General features: G+C 46.3%; 1 long non-coding RNA gene across 1 annotated transcript in view; it reads right to left on the bottom strand.

The window, feature by feature from the left end:
• Positions 1-2,749: 2,749 nt before the first annotated feature.
• LOC108536110 (uncharacterized) overlaps positions 2,750-7,507 on the bottom strand; it is an 11,016-nt gene continuing 6,258 nt past the window's right edge. The window contains exon 4 of the long non-coding RNA XR_001887420.1: positions 2,750-2,791. This is a non-coding gene — a long non-coding RNA (uncharacterized LOC108536110). The remainder of the gene's footprint in view (positions 2,792-7,507) is intronic.

The following is a 7,507-nucleotide window of genomic DNA, read 5'->3' on the forward strand; positions in this document are numbered from 1 at the left end:
CCAGGCCCCCCCCACGCGGCCCCACCCACTGCCACACACCCAGATATTTCACCCTGCCCACCCTGCCCCGACCTCGCAAGGTCATGACGGGAGCTCACCGGGGTCTAGGGAAGCCCTGTGACTGTGACTCACTCACAGATGGAGGTCAGACCATCGGCTAAGTGACTAGCCTAGGTCACTCGGGAGGTTGTCCGCAGCCCACCCTCTTTCCACTGCAGCGGACACCCTTCTTGATCCCTCACCCCAGTACATGAACCCCACCCAGCTGAGCCCCAGACAGACCCCGCAGCACCATCATGTGAGCTTCAGGCACAGTGAGTTAAATGAAAACACAGGTTTGCCAGAGTGGCCTGGGGCAGTCCCTGACCTCTACTCTTACAATGGGGTGGCAGTCAGCCACCCTCACAGGTTGGCAAGAGACTGCAGCCTTTTGAGAGAGTTCTGCGAACTGGGGGAACGCAGGCTGGCTGTTTTGAGCCTGCGCTACCACATCCTGCAAGGGAGCAAGCAGTTTCTGGGACCAACCTCACAGCCCTCCCGTAGGGGACTAGACCTCCTCAGACCCCAGTGGTAGCCCCTCCTAGCCTAGGTGCCTCAGGCAGGCCGGGAGGGGCCTATAGGACCCCAATAACAGATCCACACTTGTGTTTATCAGTGAGAGCCACTGTGTCCTGAGTACTGCATCCCTGCGCCCCACGCCCCAGGCAGGCAGCTTTGCACCAACACACCAGGCTAATTTTTAAATTTTATTTATTTTAGAGACTGGGTCTCACTATGTCGCCCTGGCTGGTCTCCAACTCTGGGACTCAAGCGATTTTCTTGCCTTGGCCTCCCAAAAGGCTGTGATGAACCATGGCTCCTGGCCTCCCCAGAACGCTATACTAGACATGTGTTCAGGCTTATGTGTGGTTTGTGGAATGGGATCTTAGGAGCATCTGCAGCCTATCCAGCTGGGCTGGTGGCAGGATGATGGACTCCCAGACAAGATAGTGCTAATTTGGAACATTCTGCCTTGGCCAGAATGCCAATACCTTCTAATATTTGGCTGGTATTGTCTTGAGGAACTTCTCAGATGGCTCCCACTTCCGGTGGGATGGTAGCTTCCTTACCCCATCCCTGTGTTGCCTGAGCAGACGTCCCTTGTCCTGAAATGTCACCACAAAAGTCTAGGCACTTCAGGCCAGAGGCTTAGGCAATTTTGTAATTGGAGCTCCCCCAAGGCCTTACCAATGACCACCTTATTGCTGGTGTCCAGTGTTTTGGAATGTTGACTTTTTATCTACCTGGAGAAGGTGTGACACCACACCTTCTGCCACAGGCACCAACATACAATGGATATGTGACACTAAGTCGGGCTAATGCAGTAAATTGTACATTTCCAAGGATATTTCACTCACTACTGAGTGAGACAGTTACACAGAGCAACCCCACAGTGATGCAGTGAAGATAAACCACCAGGAAACAAAAAGAGGAGGGAATAATTTCTAACTCATTCTACAAGGCCAGGACTACCCTGACACCAAACTCGACAGACATCACAAGAAAAAAAAGCCACAGACCCAAATCCCTTATGAATATAGATGTAGAAATCCCCAGCAAAGCATAGTGGCTCTTGAACAACACAGGTTTACTAATACACAGATGTTTTTCAACCAAATGTTGATAAAAAATACAGTATTTGGCTAGGCCCAATGGCTCACACTTTGGGAGGCTGAGGTGAGAGGATAGCTTGAACCCAGGAGTTTGAGGCTGCAGTGAGCTATGATCCTGTCACTGCACTCCAGCCTGGGTGGCAAAGCAAGACCCTGTCTCCAAAACTACTAAATAAATAAATTAAAATAAGTGGTGGGCACGTGTAATTGCAGCTACTTGGGAGGCTGAGGCAGGAGAATCGCTGGAACCCTGGAGGCAGAGGTTGCAGTGAGCTGAGATGGTGCCACTGTACTCCAGCCTGGGTGACAGAGTGAGACTCCGTCTCAAAAAAAAAAAAAAAAAAAAAAAAAAAAAAAAAATTCATATGGAAATGCAAGGGATCCAGAATAGCCAAAATACTTGGGTATTTTGCCTGGGTAACATAGGGAGACCTCACCTCTACGAAAAGGTAAAAAAATTATCTGGGCATGGTGGCATGAGCCTGGGTCTCAGCTACTGGGAGTTGGTGGTGGTGTTGAGGTGGGAGGATTGCTTGAGCCTGAGAGGTTGAGGTTGCAGTGAGGCATGTTTGTGCCACTACACTCTAGCCTGGGTGACACAGTGAGACCCTGTCTCAAAAAAAAAAACAAAAAAAAAAAGAAAGAAAAAAAGAAAAAGAAATTAAAGGCAAAATAAATAAATGGAAAGACATCCCATGTTCATAGACTGTAAGATTTTAAATATAAAATGGCAGTATTCCCCAGACTGGTCTACAGATTCAGGAGTTGCATAGATTCAGTGCAATTCCTATTGAAATCCCAACTGCCTATTTTGCAGAAATCATCAAAATTAATGTGGAAATGCAAAGGATCCAGAATAGCCAAAATACTTTTGAAAAAGATTTGGAGGACTTACAATTCCTGATTTCTAAACTATGAAATGACTGTAATCAAGATCGTGGTGGTAACATAAGAGTACATGCATGAATGGAATAGAATTGACAGTCCACAAATAAACACTTATGTTTATGGAAAAGTGATATTTAAAAGTAGACTTTATTAGCTGGGAATGGTGGTACATGCCTGTAGTCCCAGTTACTCAGGAAGCTGAGTTGGGAGGATGGCTTGAACCTAGGAGGCAACATAGCAAGACCCTGTATCTGAAAAAAAAAAAAAAAAAATGAGTTTTCAGAGCAGTTCTAGGTTCACAGCAATATTAAGCAGAAAGTACAGAGTTCCCATATACTTCTTCCTTCCACACACGTGTAGCCCCCTCTCCCACTACTGACATCCAGCACCAGAGGGGCATGTTTGTTACAATCGATTAACCTACATTGACACATCATTATCACCCAAAGTTCATAGTTTACATTAGGGTTCACTCTTCCGGTTGTACATTCTGTGGGTTTGGACAAATGTGTAATGACACATATACACACCATTATTGTATCATACAGAGTAGTTTCATTGCCTTAAAAACCCTCTATGCCCTGCCTATCCCTCCCTGTTAACACCTGGCAACCACCGATCTTTTTCCTGTCTCCACAGTCTAGTCTTATTTTTGCAGAATCTTTTTTGGTTTTGAGATGGAATCTCGCTCTGTCACCCAGGCTGGAGTGCAGTGGTGCGATCTCGGCTCATTGCAAGCTCCGCCTCCCGGGTTCACACCATTCTCCTGCCTCAGCCTCCTGAGTAGCTGGGACTACAGGTGCCCACCACCATACCTGGCTAATTTTTTTTTTTTTGTATTTTTAGTAGAGACGGGGTTTCACTGTGTTAGCCGGGATGGTCTCGATCTCCTGACCTCGTGATCTGCCCGCCTCGGCCTCCAAAAGTGCTGGGATTACAGGTGTGAGCCGCCGCGCCTGGTCTGCAGAATCTTATGTAGTTGGGATTCTAGAGTATATAGCCTTTTCAGGCTGGCTTCTTCCCCTTAATAATACGCATTTGAGATTCCTCGATGACTTTTCATGGCTGAATAGCTCATTTTAATTTTATTTTTTATTTTTATTTTTGAGACAGAGTCTCGCTCTGTCACCCAGGCTGGAGTGAAGTGGCCTAATCTTGGTTCACTGCAGCCTCTGCCTCCTGGGTTCAAGTGATTCTCCTGCCTCAGCCTCCCGAATGACTGGGACTACAGGCGTGCGCCATCACACCAGGCTAATTTTTGTATTTTTAGTAGAGAGGGGGTTTTCCCATGTTGGGCAGGCTGGTCTCAAACTCATTTCCTCAAGTGATCCACCTGCTTCAACCTCTCCAATGTGCTGGGATTACAAGCATGAGCCACCCCACCTGGGCTGTGCTTTTTTTTTTTTTTTTTTTGAGATGGAGTCTCGCTCCGTCGCCCAGGCTGGAGTGCAGTGGCGTGATCTCGGCTCACTGCAAGCTCCACCTCCTGGGTTCACACTGTTCTCCTGCCTCAGCCTCCCCAGTAGCTGGGACTACAGATGCCCGCCACCATGCCCGGCTAATTTTTTTGTATTTTTTAATACAAATGGGGTTTCACTGTGTTAGCCAGGATGGTCTTGATCTCCTGACCTCGTGATCCACCCGCCTTGGCCTCCCAAAGTGCTGGGATTACAGGTGAGCCACCACGCCCGGCCAGCCTGTGCTATTTCTTAAATGCAGAGATGAAGTTGCCATGTGAAAGATGCAACATTCTTATCTTCAAGGATGAGAAACTGAAATGAGAGAATTCTGTACAAACCTTGTTAAAACACTCTTATCTTTTAAGCCTCCCCACATAATTTAGTTGCTTCTTCATAACCTATTATTCTTTGTCCAATTCAGTGTGTAAGTAACAGACACTAACTTCTTCTTTGGGTCTTCATATGTCCTTATGAGGGTTCCCAACCCATGTAAAACTTGTACCCAATACATTTGTGGGACTGAGTGTGGTGGCTCACTTCTGTGCTTTGGGAGGCCAAGGGGGGCTTGCTTGAGTCCGGGAGTTCAAGATCAGTCTGGGCAATATAGTGAGACCCTGATTCAACAATTTTTTTTTTTTTTTAATTAGACTGGTGTGGTGGGTGGCATGTGCCTGTAGTCCCAGCTACTCGGGAGGCTGAGGTGGGAGGATAGTTTGAGCCCAGGAGTTTGAGGCTGCAGTGAATTATGATTTTGTCACTGCACTCCAGCGTCCCTTATTTATAAATAAATGTAATGGCTAGCCTTGTCACTGCACTCCAGCGTCCCTTATTTATAAATAAATGTAATGGCTAGCCTTAGGGACTCTGTTAGCAAGATTAGAGAACAGAAATCAGATGTAGAATAGCATATAAATAAATTTGTGTGCTTTTCTCCTGTTAACCTGTCGTATGTCAATTTAATTCTTAGACCCAGCTGAGACTCTAGGGATGGAAGTGGAGTTTTGCCACCCCTACAGTTTCTGGTGATAAGGATGAGATCCTCTCAAGCCTAAAGATGGGATCCTGGGAGAACAAATAAAAGCAGGCACAGGTAGGAATTCTTACCAAAGTGAACTCTTCTGGATCTCTGTCTGTACTGCCTGGTTGAAAGAGGAGAGTAAAATTTTTCCTTGTCCCTTTCCAAATTCAAACTGGCAGGAGAAAAGCATTGGTAAGAATTGATTCTTTGAGTTATGACTCTTGTGTCAACCTGAAATAATGAGATTCAGAAAATACCAGCTAGGCACGTTGGCTTATGCTTGTAATCCTAGCACTTTGGGAGGCCAAGGTGAAAGGATCACTTGAGCCCAGGAGTTTGAGGCTGCAGTGAGCTATAATTGCATCACTGCATTCCAGTCTGGGTGACAGAGACCTAGTCTCAAAAAAAAAAAAAAAAAAAAAAAAAAAAAAAAAAAAAGAAAAGAAAAAAGAAAGGAAATACGATCTTTATTCTAGTTCAAAGCTTGACGATGGACACCCAAGGAAACAGCTTCCAAAGGGGTGGGGTCATTGCTCCAAAGTGGGGAAGCTAAGGTAGAAACAGAAACAGTGCCAGCAGGATTGCAACATCTTGTGTACAAATCCAGTATGTTAGATTCGATTAGTACAGCTTGCTACATTCCAAGGAAAATTGTTTCAACATGCCGTGAGAAGAAGTCAAGGTCTGAGGGCATCTTATCTCTGATGCTGCTCAGTCATTTCCAACCATTTACAGGAAAAAGCAGAAGTTGCAATTGCACACTCTATGCCTCAGGCCACATGGCCACATTCCTCCCGAGGCTCATAGTAATGTAAAGTTCCAACAGCTTGGCGGTGGCTAACTCCTGTAATCCCAGCATTTTGGGAGGCCGAGGTGGCTGGATAACTTGAGAAATGAGTTTGAGACCAGCCTGGCCAACACAGCGAAACCCCGTCTCTACTAAGTATACAAAAATTAGCCTGGCATGGTGGCAGGTGCCTGTAGTCCCAGCTACTCAGGAGGCTGAGGCGGGAGGATTGCTTGATCCTGGGAGTTTGAGGCTGTAGTGAGCCATGATTGCAGCACTGCACTCCAGCCTGGGTGACAGAAGGAGACCTTGTCTCAAAAAAAAAAAAAAAAAAAAAAGAATTATTTGATTTCACACTTCTGAATTTGGTATTTGGCTCTGCATACATAGTGGCTATTGACTCACAGCCTCCCAGAAATAAGGCTTGTTTTCCATGTCTCTGTCTTTTGTGTGATTTATTATATCTTGTTTTATGTCTTGAGAACATGGCTCTGTGACGAATGAAAATATTATCTTTGGTTTCTGCCAGCTGGTGGGGTTGCGGGGACAGGTCGTTGTTAAGCTGCTAGCCAGCTGCCCAGGAATCAGAAACACAGTGTCTCTGTCCAACGGTTTCAGCTCTCAGAGGAGTTTGTCCTACTTGTCTCAGCTCTCATTGCCTTGATAACAATTAGGATATTTGCTTGCTTAGGTTATCTTGAGAAATACTTTGGATCTTGGGGGGATTGCATCTTTTCCAGCCTGTTTGGGATGCTTTTCTCTGTCTCCGGTTAAGCCAGAAAAGGCATACTGATTTTAAGCCATAAAAAGGCTTATTGGTTTTGAGTCACAATTAAAGTAGGTATAACATTGAAGATTTGGACTTTTGAATCTAAAAGCTTTTTTTTTTTTTTTTTGAGACAGAGTCTTGCTCTGTTGCCCAGGCTGGAGTACAGCGGCATAGTCTCGGCTCACTGCAACCTCTCTTTCCCGGATTCAAGTGATTCTCCTGCCTCAGCCTCCCAAGTAGCTGGGATTACAGGTGCCTGCCAACATGCCTGGCTAATTTTTTGTATTTGCAGTAGAGATGGGGTTTCACCATGTTGGCCAGGCTGGTATTGAACTCCTGACCTCGTGAACTGCTGACTCGGCCTCCCAAAGTGCTGGGATTACAGGCATGAGCCACTGTGCCCAGTCTAAAAGTATTTTAAAGCGTGCTACTGGCCGGGTGTTGTAATCTCAACATTGTGGGAGACTGAGGTGGGAGGATCGCTTGAGCCCAGGAGGTTGAGGCTGCAGTGAACTATGATGTTGCCAACACAGTGAGACCCCATCTCTAAACTGCCCCCTGCCCGACACACACAAAAGAGTGCTTTCATCCTAAACAACTGTCCTATTGGTAATTAGAGAAAGATCAAATTAAAAAGAAGACACAAAAAAATATAGGCCAGGCACAGTGGCTCATGCCTGTAATCCCAGCACTTTGGGAGGCCAAGGCAGGTGGATTACGAGATCAAGAGATTGAAACCATCCTGGCCAAAATGTTGAAACTCCATCTCTACTAAGCATACACAAATTAGCCAGGCGTGGTGGCAGGTGCTTGTAGCCCCAGCTACTCAGGAGGCTGAGGCAGAAGAATCGCTTGAACCCGGGAGGCTGAGGTTGCAGTGAGCCAAGATGGCGGCATTGCACTCCAGCCTGGGTGACAGAGCCAGACTTCGTC

Source organism: Rhinopithecus bieti, unplaced genomic scaffold, assembly GCF_001698545.2.
Source record: "Rhinopithecus bieti isolate Rb0 unplaced genomic scaffold, ASM169854v2 scaffold_13317, whole genome shotgun sequence".
NCBI classification, from domain to species: Eukaryota; Metazoa; Chordata; class Mammalia; order Primates; family Cercopithecidae; genus Rhinopithecus; species Rhinopithecus bieti.